The sequence below is a fragment of the Podarcis pityusensis genome (assembly GCF_964106645.2).
Source record: "Podarcis pityusensis genome assembly, chromosome: 2".
Lineage (NCBI taxonomy): Eukaryota > Metazoa > Chordata > Lepidosauria > Squamata > Lacertidae > Podarcis > Podarcis pityusensis.
Window position 1 is genome coordinate 15078281 of NC_138029.1, and position 13326 is coordinate 15091606.

The window sequence follows — 13326 nt, forward strand, 5'->3', positions numbered from 1 at the left end:
TGGTAGCTTCGAGAACACTGTCCAACCATCTCGTCCTCTGTCGTCCCCTTCTCTTTGTGCCCGCCATCTTTCCCAACATCCCAGGGAGTCTTTTCTTCTCATGAGGTGGTCAAAGCATGGGAGCCTCAGCTTCAGGATCTGTCCTTCCAGTGAGCACTCAGGGCTGATTTCCTTCAGAATGGAGAGGTTTGATCTTCTTGCAGTCCATGGGACCCTCAAGAGTCTCCTCTAACACCATAATTCAAAAGCATCAATTTTTCAGCAATCAGCCTTCTTTATGGTCCAGCTCTCACTTCCAGAGATGTGGTAGGTATATAGAAATCTCTCACATTTGGGCAGTCAAACCACAGAAGCCACAGAGCTGGAAAGTCAAGTTATAGTTTGATGGGGAAAAAATAATGTCCTTTATGATTATGAGTATGCATTCAATAAATGTTCACCTTAAAAAAATATCTAGAATGAAATGTGCTTTGGGTGCCTCTAGCCTTGCTTGTGGGCTTCCCATAGGCATCTGTTTAGCCACAGGATGTTGGATGAGATCGGTCTTTGGCCTGATCCAGCAGGCTGTTCTTAACTGGGACTGAAACTGAGCAACAACTAGGACCCTTTATATTGCTTTCTGCAATATATCTTCTTACTGCTCTGATCCAGTTTCCTCCCCTTCTTCCTTTGAGCCATGCTCATGCATGTGGCATGAGCTCAGCCTAGAGGAGCAGCAAAGTCTTTCTTGTCTCTCATTTAAAATAAAATGCAAAAATTGACAGCTCACTTTATCATCTCAGTGTCTCCAGACCTTTCCCTCCCCGCCCCATATGCAAAGCAGAGAGAGGTTTGGCGGAGGACAGCCAGAGCTAACACACAATGTGCCTGCAAAAAAAAGAGGGCGAAGGCGTCTGCCATCAATTGCCTCCATGGATGGGAAAACAAGAAATCTGCTCTCTTGACACCGGACCTGTAGGGGAAATCGCAAAAATATACACCGCCGAGGGTTTTCTTTTCTCAAGGCTCATCCAACCGCACGTTTATGAGCAGAAAGGGACTACTTAGAATAACACCAAGTAGCATTATAAACATGCAAACTCATAACAAGCAACCAGATGCAATTTTCACCAGCATGTGAAAGTACCGCAATATCGTTTCCCCTTCAATACACAGAGCCAGTCTACACAAATAATCAGCCATAAATACATACATACAAAAAAAGAGTTATATACGGCCTCCTCGAGGGCAAGGCCACTCACTATAAATGTGAAGCTCCTTGCGGAGATCACCAGGGTGGAAAGAAGACTGTCAGCCATGCTAAAACTTCTCGCAAAGATCTGTGCCAGAGGGGTGAGGGTGGGTGGGGGGACATCCCATGTCTCCTTGCTAATCGTGGAATGAGATGGCAGCTGCTAGGAGCCTGTGCAGTTCTGACATCTGCTGGAGAGAACCAGAGCTTCCCAGCCATATGTCATAAACCCAATAGGTCTGGTCACTAATGGGGAGTTGCTTTTTCCTCAAGCTCTCAACCGAGGTCACTTTTCCTGCTGGGTGCTCTGTAATTCTACCATTCCACATGAAGCAAAAGCAAAACATTCTTCCCCTGGAAGAGAACCCCTGCCTGATAAATATATATATATGCATATCTGAACAAATGAGCTTGTTTCACACAGTTTGAATTGCTATAACCCTGATTAGTTTTGCAGGTTGTTTTTTTTTTAATAACAATAAAATGTAAGACCTTTTGATCTGCAGGATTTGGGATTAAAGGAAATAAGGTTTATGAACCTAGGAAGATTTGCAAGAGGGAACCAAAAGTTGTGGATAAGCAATTGGGTAAAGTGAAGAGGACTGAGCCCACAGAAGGCAAAGCAATGGACATCATTATTGTAAGGATGGGGAAACTGTGGTTCTCCAGATATTGTTGGACACAAATTCCATCAATCCCAACCAGCATGGCCAACGATTAGGGGTGTCAAGACCTATGTGGAGGGCCATAGCTTCCCCATCCCTAGCCTAAAAAGTTAAAATGGAGGGGATCCATTCTGAAATACTTTTGGGGGTGGCAGTTGGGGGAGTAAAAATGCACTTCAGATAGAGCAGATCTGTTCATAGGAGATACAAAAAAAAGAAAAAAGACTGAAATGAAATTGGCACTGGCACTGGCAGGAAGAGGAGGAGGAGGAGAATTAATGCTATGATCTAAAGGAAAGACAAGGGTGGTGCTGTGGTCTAAACCACTGAGCCTAGGGCTTGCCAATCAGAAGGTTGGCAGTTCGAATCCCCGCGATGGGGTGAGCTCTCGGTCCCAGCTCCTGTCCACCTAGCAGTTCAAAAGCACGTCAAAGTGCAAGTAGATAAATAGGTACCGCTCTGGCGGGAAGGTAAACAGCATTTCTGTGTGCTGCTCTGGTTCACCAGAAGCAGCTTAGTCATGCTGGCCACATGACCCGGAAGCTGTATGCCGGCTCCCTCGGCCAATAAAGCGAGATGAGCACCGCAACCCCAGAGTCGGCCACGACTGGACTTAATGGTCAGGGGTCCCTTTACTTTTACCTTTAAAGGAAAGAGCCAGTACTTTATACTGGATTTCTGTTAGCAACAAAAACCCAGAACAGAGCAGAACTTTCTGACCCAAAGATATGTGCCATGAAAAATTGAATTTTCATGATGTTGCGTTCTGTAGCTATTGAATAGAAATAAACTAACCAGGTTCTCGCCTGGTTAAGACTGCCAGATTTAAAACTGGAGAACATTCATGCACCCTCTGCATCAGGGGTGGTCAATGTAGTGCCCTCCAGATGTTGTAGACTACAGTTCCCATGATCCCTGATCCTTGGCCATGACAGCTGGGGCTGATGAGAACTGCAATCCACAGAATCTGGAGGGTGCCATATTTGCTTCCCCTTCTCTGAATTTTCCAATGCCGTAAGAGGTAAAGTGCCCATGGCCTCTCCTGTCCCTCCCCTCCCCAGCCCTGTCATTTACCCTCCTCTGCAGCCTGCAATAACTGATGGGGTCTTCAGGTGTGCCATACATCAAGTTGGGGGAGCTATGTTTGTGTGTGTGTGTAGCAACTGGGAAGCAACAGGCAATGGAATCTGTGACTGCCTTGTCCCCTGATGCATTGAAAGATTTAATGGTGTATGGCTGTTTCCCGGCTTTGAAACGTATTGCCTAGAATATACACAACCTTGAATATGACATGATGAATAGATGTGGGAAGAGCCATTCAGCTCAGAGAAGTGTGGTGTTCCTAGAGAGATCCAAGGATGCTTTAAAGGCTCCAAAGAACAGGGGAAGAACAGGCTTTTGATCTACACTGGAAAATTCTGAGATAATTCAGCCCAAGTCCTATGCCTAGGGTAGCCAATGTGATTCACTCCAGATGTTTTTGGACTCAAATTCCCATCAGCCTGAGCCAGCATGGGCAGTGGACAATGATGGGAACTGTAGTCTGTAATATCTGGAGGGCACCATGTTGGTTTCCTCTGCCCCACACAGAATGTATCCCATCTCTCAAATGTAGACCATTTATCCTTTCTGTTTTGGGATTTCTTACTGCTGCTGTGCAGATGAGGGGTTCCACCTGAGAGAATGGAGAGGTGTGTGTTGCAAAGCTGGGAATTGGTCCGGGAGTCCAAAGCCTCTGGCTCGAACCCCTTGCCTTTCCATTGTCCCCTGGGCCATCTGCCTGGGGCAACTGTTGCTGCACATGTTTCCTTCCACAGTTTCAGCTGGCGATGCATGGAAATTGCATCTTCCTTGTCGGGAGAACATGCAGGCTTGGGCAGCGGATGAGACAAGAGAACTATAAAAGCTGGATATTGCTCTGGTGTAGAATCTTGGAAGTTTTTTTTTTGTCGTATTTGAAAGATCGTTTCAAGGACGTGAGGGAGAGAGAAAATGAAATAAAAAGTGGCTGGGCGGGTGGAGGGGGAAGAAGAGAAGCAACAACAGGCGGGAAACCAGCTGTGGAACATCTGCATTGTATTACGAACATGTGGATCCCTTCAGACAAGTTGCACACTTCTGAAGGCTGCTAAATCCACCCCTTTCCAAGAGGGTGCAAACATTCACCCCACCCTATCCCAATGCAGGCGACAGCCCAGCTCTATTAAAAGCAGCCGCCGTTATAAGTAGCAGTTGAAAGGGTCTGGATGGGAATTCACCTTACTTAACACGGCTCGATTTAGACTGGGGGTTTGGCAACGCATCTCTACGAGAAACAAGCCTGTTCCCAAACTGATGGTGTAACCGTTGCTAGAAGATGAGAGGATTTAACAGTTGTCTTGTTTTTGTCTGGTTGCGCCAGAAAAATCACTTTTATAATCTGATTATTTAGAATAACAATGAAATGTCTTTTAGTATAGGGAAATGTCACAAAGGGAAAAGGTGCCTGTCTGTATCAGAAATGGTAAAATACAATAGGATGTGCTACTTATTTGTCGTTATAAGGAGGGTGTTTTGTTTTTAAGGATTGGGTCATTCTTTTCCCTGGAAGATGCCAAGAAGCAGTGATTTCAACGATTCCTCAGAGAGAAACGAGATTAAACAATTGTTAGGAAGAGATGCAATGGAAAAGATAGACTCATTTGAATTAATAAGCACAACTAAAGGTTCCTGGATTTCAGTCGTTCTGCTCTGTGTAGCAGTAGCATTTGGATATAACCCCTAATGTTTTTTTACTGGGTTCCCTAGGCAAAACAGCTCATGGACTGTACCACTGCAGAATAGATGCTAGGGATGGCTGAATGCTCCTGATATAATGTGTATGGGGTTGTACATAGAGAACTAGGTACAGTGGTACCTCGGGTTAAGTACTTAATTCGTTCCAGAGGTCCGTTCTTAACCTGAAACTGTTCTCAACCTGAAGCACCACTTTAGCTAATGGGGCCTCCTGCTGCTGCCGCACCACCGGAGCACAATTTGTGTTCTCATCCTGAAGCAAAGTTCTTAACCAGAGGTACTATTTCTGGGTTAGCGGAGTCTATAACCTGAAGTGTCTGTAACCTGAAGCATCTGTAACCCAAGGTGCCACTGTATAGAAGAGAAGGGATTTTTTTGTCTAGTTTTCTCCCTGACATTCTCCTTTTCCAAGTGTGTGTGAATGAATACTTAGTCACAGGGGAGCTTTCAGTCATGCAATCTACCATTTGTCCCCATAGTACAGTCCAGGAAGGGAGTGACAACAGGGCAAATCATTTGTTTAGAAATTTGCTGAATTTCGTTGTGCTCATTCTTAGCATTCAGAGATAATTCCCAATATTTGTGATGTTATCTTTTTTAAAAAGAAAAGAAAAGAAAAGTGTGGTTTATAGGTTCAGCACCACTAATCTGCCAAGCACATGCTGCCCAACCATTTACTGATCTGTAACCCACATAATTTGGTGGAATCCTGGGTCACATCCCAAAGTGTCCCCTAGATCTTTCCTGAGTGCAAACTACTGGGACATTTTCCCAGGATAATGTATGGGTATATCCATACAACCTCCCCCTTCCAGACATACCACATGGATACTTAAACATCAGAGTAGCTTAATGTGCTATGTTAGCCCTGGATGGCGAGCCGCTGATCTGCCCAAAGTCCTGACGACGAGTAATAGGTTGAAGAGTTCTGAGCAAACGTCAAGCAACATGGGTGTGGCGCCCAAATATCAGATTATTTATTAGTCCATAGCTGAACAGCTTGATGTGATTATCAAAACACTGTAACTTCCCACAGTCACGTATTGGCTTCTGCAATAGCACCAGGAATACTCGATCTTTAATATTTAATAATACTTAGCATTTAGATAGGGCATTTCAAGCGTTCACATCCATTATGTCAATAATCTTTACAACAGCCCTTAAGGCACAAGCAGTGTTACATCTCAGCAACTCTGAAGTAGGTTAGAAATGAGAAAGAGTGACTGCCTTAAGCTCACCTGGTGAGCTTCATGGCTGGATGGCCTCACCAATATGTGCTAAATGCTGTATAAACTAAGCTGGTGCCCTCTCTTACCTGCCTCCCCAGATGGTGTTGGACTACAACTCCCATTATCCATGACGATTGGGCACACTGGTTGAGGTTGTTGGGAGTTGTAGTCCAACAACATCTGGAGGACAGCAGTTTGGAGGTGGCTGATTTAACATTCATGAACACCACCCCCCAAAAATTGGAGGTTATTCTGACCCGCAAAAACAACACACTCCTGCCACAGGTAAAACAAGAGCAATCAGCTCTGCTTGTCAGCCATCTCCTTTAACTCAGAAAGGATGTTAAAGGCATAAAAACTGTTGTGACTCTAGTTGCTAATCACATTCATGTGCCCATCGCCACTCACCCAATGTCCGCACACATCAGCCCTCTTCGTACATCTGGGTTGAACATTCATGCCCTAGAATACCTGAAGGAGCGTCTCCACACACATTGTTCTGCTCGGACACTGAAGTCCAGCTCTGAAGGCCTTCTGGCGGTTCCCTCGCTGCAAGAAGCCAAGTTACAGGGAACCAGGCAGAGAGCCTTCTCGGTGGTGGCACCTGCCCTGTGGAACACCCTCCCACCAGATGTCAAAGGAAAAAACAACTACCAGACTTTTAGAAGACATCAGAAGGCAGCCCTGCTTAGGGAAGCTTTTAATGTTTAATAGACTATTGTATTTTAAGATTTTGTTGGAACCTGAGTTCGGAAATAGGCCTAAGAACAAGTACTTCTCACTTTGTTGATCAGCCATGGAGGATTCTGGTAGCCTGAATAGAAAAGTGGGGTGGGAGACACACTAACAAATAAATATGAGGGCTATCAATAGCAGGATCTTGTCAGTAGTGAACACACAGGATTCTCCTGAAGGAGGGGTGGAGAGTGGGCAAGAGAGAGAGAGAGAGAGAGGCTCAGTTGCCTTAGCCACTTGCACGGGCTTCTCTTGGTGTGGCAATGCAGGCAGAGAAGAAACACAGAGCGATTGTTTGGGGCCTCCAGAAAATGCATCCCTTCTCCCAAGCTTTTCTACCCAGTGCTGCTTGTGAGGTATCCACCTCGGTCTACTAATTATGAGGGTCATATTAAGGACCAGAGGCGGCACCCGTTGAGATGATCTCATCTGATGGAATTTTCCATTCTGACATCAACAGACTTAGCGGCTACTGTGGGATGGGCGTGTAAAGACCTGGTGTCTCAGACCAGCCACAAATATAGAAGCTTAGAGCTGGGTGGGGCTCTGAGGGTCATCAAGTTAAACATCCTCTGTCAGGCCTGAACTGCCTTGTAACAACAAAAGTTGGTTTAGCAGCCTCTTCTAAAAAGCCCTCTGAGGATATCTCACTGCTTCGACAGGCAACTCGCTCTACTGCCCAGTTGTTCTACTCTGAGAATTTCAGATGACTTTTGTGCTATTTGATTCCCCCACCCAAGCCACACTATTGTATCCAACCCCATAGTGTTTCTTGGGGGTCCTTAAGGAACAGACAAAAAAATTTCCTCTGTTTTCCTCAATGTAGTTTTCTATGCACAAACTGGTGTGAGTGCATGCTTCCAACAGCCTTTTAAAGCCATTCAAAAGTTTGAGTATCTTCTAAGGCTGCAGTAAATATTCTTCTATTTCGATTCTTATGCTGGAGCTCTTGATTTTTCTGGGTGATGGAGAATAAGAAATATATCCTGGAAAGCCCCTCAATTGTGAAAAATGTCATATATATAAATCTGTTTTTAGTTCTATTTCCCTTATCAGTTGATGCCTTAGCACATGGGTAGGCAAACTAAGGCCCGGGGGCCGGATCCGGCCCAATCACCTTCTAAATCCGGCCCATGGACAGTCTGGGAATCAGCATATTTTTACATGAGTAGAATGTGTCCTTTTATTGAAAATGCATCTCTGGGTTATTTGTGGGGCCTGCCTGGTGTTTTTACATGAGTAGAATGTGTGCTTTTATTGAAAATGCATCTCTGGGTTATTTGTGGGGCATAGGAATTCGTTCATTTCCCCCCAAGAAATATAGTCCACCCCCCCACAAGGTCTGAGGGACAGTGGACCAGCCCCCTGCTGAAAAAGTTTGCTGACCCCTCTGCAGCTTTCTGATTCTTCCTTCTTCCTTCTGGACCAGATATTGGGACCATCTTTGTGACCAATTAGGGATCACAGAGTGATTGAGATGAAGACATGATGCTCATATAGCCAACAATATCCGACTACAGGATTATGTCAGTGATGGCAACAAATGTCAGTTGAGAGAGGGGGTAGTTTTTTTGTGAATCAGTCATGTGGGTAGATCCAGCCAATTGGGGACCACACAGTAAATGAGATTATGTGGCCTAGTGATTACATAGTCACGGGGCAAGAGAGGGCAATGTATGCCCATAGACAAATATTTTGATTACACTGAGCACCTTCATATTCACCACTTCTTCATCCAAGGTTTCAATGGAAATGTTGACTTAGAACTGGAGCCACTGTGGAATACTTTCTCTTACCCCTTAGAGGGTACCTTTTAAATGATCATGGGTGCGTTCATCTTATAACGTTGCCATTTAATCAATTTTTCTTCCGCGTTCACCAGGGAGAGTCTTTTCCGTTGTTTTTGTTTAGGAAAGCATTCGCTGACGATGGAGCCACTTGCTGCACAGATGCTTTTAATTTATGTAGTTGCTGGGCTAGGGAGACTGTTGACTTTATGACTTCTGTTTAAAGTGTTGATTGTTTTATATGATGATTTTATGACATTTTATGGATGTTATCATTGGTGTGTTGCTTTGGGTGTCATATGTATATATGCATTTCTATACTTTTGGGGGGGTGGGGAATGGGATGTGTTAAGTTTCAATAGGCCAAATTTGATAAATATGCTGGGGTGCTGAATTTTGCACCCAGTCCAAAATTCTGCATTCTGCAAGGTGCAGACACTGTATTGGGGAGCAGAAGAAAGAGGAAGCTATTGTCCTCCTCCTCTGCTTGTTGGTTTCCTGGAAGCATCTGGGCTGGCCTCTTTGGTAAGCAGGATGCTAGAAGGGATGGGCTTTTCTTATGTTCTTGTTATTATGTTCTTGTTCCTAACAGATTCCTGCCTGTTCTTTCCTTTGCAGGGGTCCCTTCAGGTGTCTTTTTTTACTGTGTGCCATGAAGATTGTGCTCATGATATTGAGGCAGAGTGTGGTGTAGTGGTTAAGAGCAGTAGACTTGTAATCTGGTGAACCGGGTTCGCGTCTCCGCTCCTCCACATGCAGCTGCTGGGTGACCTTGGGCCAGTCACACTTCTCTGAAGTCTCTCAGCCTCACTCACCTCACAGAGTGTTTGTTGTGGGGGAGGAAGGGAAAGGAGAATGTTAGCCGCTTTGAGACTCCTTCGGGTGGTGATAAAGAGGGATATCAAATCCAAACTCTTCTTCTTCTCTTCTTAACAGCTCCAGATGCTGCCTGATGAAAACTCTCCTCACATCCAGAGCATTCCTTGTTTCACCCAGCTGATCTAAGCACTCAGTCCTGCAGTAGCGGGGCTGGGGGCTAAGTGAATCTGACTTGCTTTCTGTGGTGTGATTCCATCCCCTGTGTGGAAAAACAAAGGTGCGTTCCAACATCATTGACCGAGAAGCCTTGCAAAAATACTCATTTTACAAGGAATTATGTTCTTTGGCTTATCCCTCTAAGGGGCGATGCCCTCCCTGTTCTCCTCCGCCCTTTTGACATGTCTCCCAAAGAGTAAAAATGAAAAAACAACAACACAAAAAACACCCCATAATATTTCATCTCTGACCTTCCAGTTTGCAGCCAAGAGAGACAAAACTGCCTTCCATTTGTCTAGGCCAAGAGAACAGAACATTATAAAACCTTTTCAGACTTTAAAAAAGTTACTTTTTAATAGTCACTGTGAGCCCCCCAGATCTCACAATCTCAAGGAGGTGAGGGTAGCCATCTTTCTCTGCTGCCCAGCTCCCTTCCTTGAGATTTGGACTGCAAAAAGTCTTTAACCTTCAGATCCCATTGAGTTTCTTCCAAGTTCGTATTTATGCCGTATGTCAAGGAGTGCAGCCTCATACCTTTAGAATGACAATGTAAGATCAGTGCACAACCATGCAAGTTCATGTGTTTGCAATTTACAGCCCTGCACTTCTTCACATCGAATTGCATTTGCCATTTTATTGCTTGTTCACTCAGTTTGGAAAGATCTTTTTAGAACTCTTCATAATCACTTTGTTTCAATCGCTCTGAACAGTCTGGTGTCTCAGAAAACGTGTCTACCTCACTTTCCAAATCTTGCTAAGCAGTTTACAAAACACATGGACCCTCCCTTTTATTGTTTTGCCCCTAGAAATCAGCCCATCTCAGACTTTGGGTACACCAAACAAAGGACCTGTGCTGGGCCCGGGGGTAACCCGTGAAACACGGTCCAGGTCTGGTCCAGAACCCGAAGGTTCCGCTGGGAGACAGTCTGACAGGGCCAAGGCAGGACACAAGGCAGGAAACCAGGCAAGGACAGCTACAGGATCTCAGGCAGGATCTAGCATACAGAAATGTTGCTCCCGCAACCTGGGCCGGGGTCCGACAGCCTTTTAACTTTATCGTGGTAATGGCCGGAACTGATCCCCCGGTGACTCACCTCCCTGTTTTGCCCGAAGGCGAGCACTCCTCCTGCGAGTACTCAGGTCTCTCCTTCTCTCAAACCTCAGTCTCTGCAGCACGGGAGACTTGGTGGGTTACTAGACCCAGAGGCCGCCTCAGCCTCCCCTGACCAAACCAGTAGTGGAGCAGCTGTAAGTGATGGCCCAACTGCAGGCAACAAGGTAATCCCCGCATCTGGAGCCAGGGCAGGCTCGGGCCCCTGACTTGGCCCAGCTGGTGTTTGTTGCAGAGGAACCTGTTCAGACTGGGACTCTTCAGGATCAGGCCCCAGACTTGGTTCAGATGATGCCTGAGGCAAAGGATCCAGTGCAGACTGAGTCTCCTCTGGTTCCGAGTCTGAGCCCGAGTCCCAAGCCATCACAGGACCCTCTCTTACTTATTGCCTCACCCCACGTGTGCTTAATGCATGAGGATGAGATTATCCTGTTTTATACTGCAGATGGGTGGTTGTCTGTGCACAGGTGAGGTTGTTTTCCTGGAGCTCGGGACCAGCCCGCCCATAAGGCAGACAGAAGGTGGAAGAATCCCAGTGGGGTGGCATCCCACTTCTGCCACCGGGGAAGCAGCAGCAGCAACAACAAGAAGAAGCAGGTTCTGGTGGGAGCTCACGAGATTTTGCAGAGTCCTCGCATGATCTTGCAGGGCTCTGTGGGAGAACTTGCTGCTGCCGCTGCTGCCATGTCCCTTCCCTTCTCGGTGCTGCCACGGGTACCTCCCACTCCTCACAAAGAGAAATAGCTGCAGAACTCAGTTTTCTGAGTTCTGCAACCACTTTTCCCATGGGGGTCTGTCCCTGAAACCCAGAAGCCACAGCAGCAGCCACACAACCCTGAGAAGCAAGGCTGTGGTGGTGAGGCAGCAAGGGGGCAGCAGCACTGCACTGTTTTGCCTCAGGTGACTGGGAGCAGCCACCAAGACCACATAACACCGGTCCTGAAAGACCTATATTGGCTCCCAGTATGTTTCCAGACACAATTCAAAGTGTTGGTGCTGACCTTTAAAGCTCTAAATGGCCTCAGCCCAGTATACCTGAAGGAGCGTCTCCACCCCCATCATTCTGCCTGGACACTGAGGTCCAGCTCCGAGGGCTTTCTGGCAGTTCCCTCATTGCGAGAAGTGAGGTTACAGGGAACCAGGCAGAGGGACTTCTCAGTAGTGGCGCCCTCCCTGTGGAACACCCTCCCATCAGACGTCAAGGAAATAAACAACTATCTGAGTTTTAGAAGACATCTGAAGGCAGCACTGTTTAGGGAAGTTTTTAATGATTGATGTTTTATCGTGTTTTTAATATTTTGTTGGTAGCTGCCCAGAGTGGCTGGGGAAACCCAGCCAGATGGGCGGGGTATAAATAATAAATTCTTCTTCTTCTTCTTCTTCTTCTTCTTCTTCTTCTTCTTCTTCTTCTTCTTCTTCTTGGACAGGCTGCTCCTGCTGGTGATAACTGACTGGCTGTTTCATCTCCAGGAGATGTGGTCTTGGAGTGCACCAGTGAAAGAAGCTCTCCATTCTCACCCATTTCTGGGTTGTAAATTTAGTCCTGGACTTCAGCATTGTCCTTGACATCTTACCCCCGCCCACCCTGTTGCAGAATTCAGCAATCAGCCTGTTGACTGCCCCAGACATGCCAATTCTGGCATGACTGCATTGGCTGTCAATTACTTTCTGGGCCCATTTCAAAGTGCTGGTAGTGACCTCTTAAAGCCTTGTGAAGCTCAGGACCCCAACTGCTGCCTCACCCCACGTGAACCAATGCAGGCCCTGTATTCATCACCCAAGATGCTTCTCTGGTTGCCTTCTCCAAGGGAGATGTAGAGGGTGGAGACACAAGAACAGGAGCTCTCAGTTGTGCCCGCCACTGGCATGTGAGCCCCGCAAAATGTGTCTGGAGGAGAAGGTTGTCCTCACGCCGAGAACGTTGCCTCCCTCGCCTGCCTGCCCTGTGCAGTGCTAAACTCTGTGTAGACTGTACACAATAAAAGTTGTGACCACCTAAATGGCTTTTCCTTTGGTCAAGCCATTCCTACTCTCCCTCTCCATCCCTGTTCAGTGCTGGGAGCACAAAACTGCACTGAAAGATTCTAACAATATCCAACCTCCTGTGAGCCAGCAAGCGACCGAGTGAGGCCTGTGCATCTGTGCCTAGAAGGACTCATTATCCAGACGGATATTGGGGGTGTTTAAATAGATGCTTTAACTACACTCTAATATCACAGAAGACAAACTGTTTGTTTTCAGGTTTTATCCCCTTCCATTCCCACACTGAGGAAAGGCCCACTGTGTATGTTATTATGAACGTGATCGACAGAGTTACGGCTGGCACTGTAAAAAAGTAATTACAAATTATGAAGGAATGAATACGGTTGTTACAACATTTGAATGAGGTGCCCCAGCTATGTGTCTTGCAAAGATTTAAAGCCTTCTTCTTTATTTTCTCTATCTATCCATCCATCCTTATTAATATGTACATAAAAGGTAAAGCACTAGCGTATGCTATTAAAATGGCCTTTGAAAAGAAGACCTGTCAGGGTGACACTGTGGTCTACAGTACAGGAGCTGTGAATGTATGGTAGCAATGTATGGTGTTTTCTGTCTTCTGGCTGGAGAGCCAAGCAGCCAATGCTCACACAAACAATTTATAATCTTAAGACCAAGAAGAGCTATTCTTCTAAATGCCACATTTTAGGAAACTTCTTTTTTCATTTATATTTTATTAAATTTTAAAAATTGTTATGCATACACTCCAATACATGAT

The 13326-nt window shown here is 45.9% G+C and overlaps 1 long non-coding RNA gene across 1 annotated transcript in view; it reads left to right on the forward strand.

Annotated features, from left to right (window-relative positions):
* LOC308471184 overlaps window positions 1-13326 on the forward strand; it is a 40125-nt gene extending 26799 nt beyond the window's left edge. Inside the window, exons 3-4 of the long non-coding RNA XR_013982763.1 lie at window positions 9359-9518; window positions 11996-13326. This is a non-coding gene — a long non-coding RNA (uncharacterized lncRNA). The remainder of the gene's footprint in view (window positions 1-9358; window positions 9519-11995) is intronic.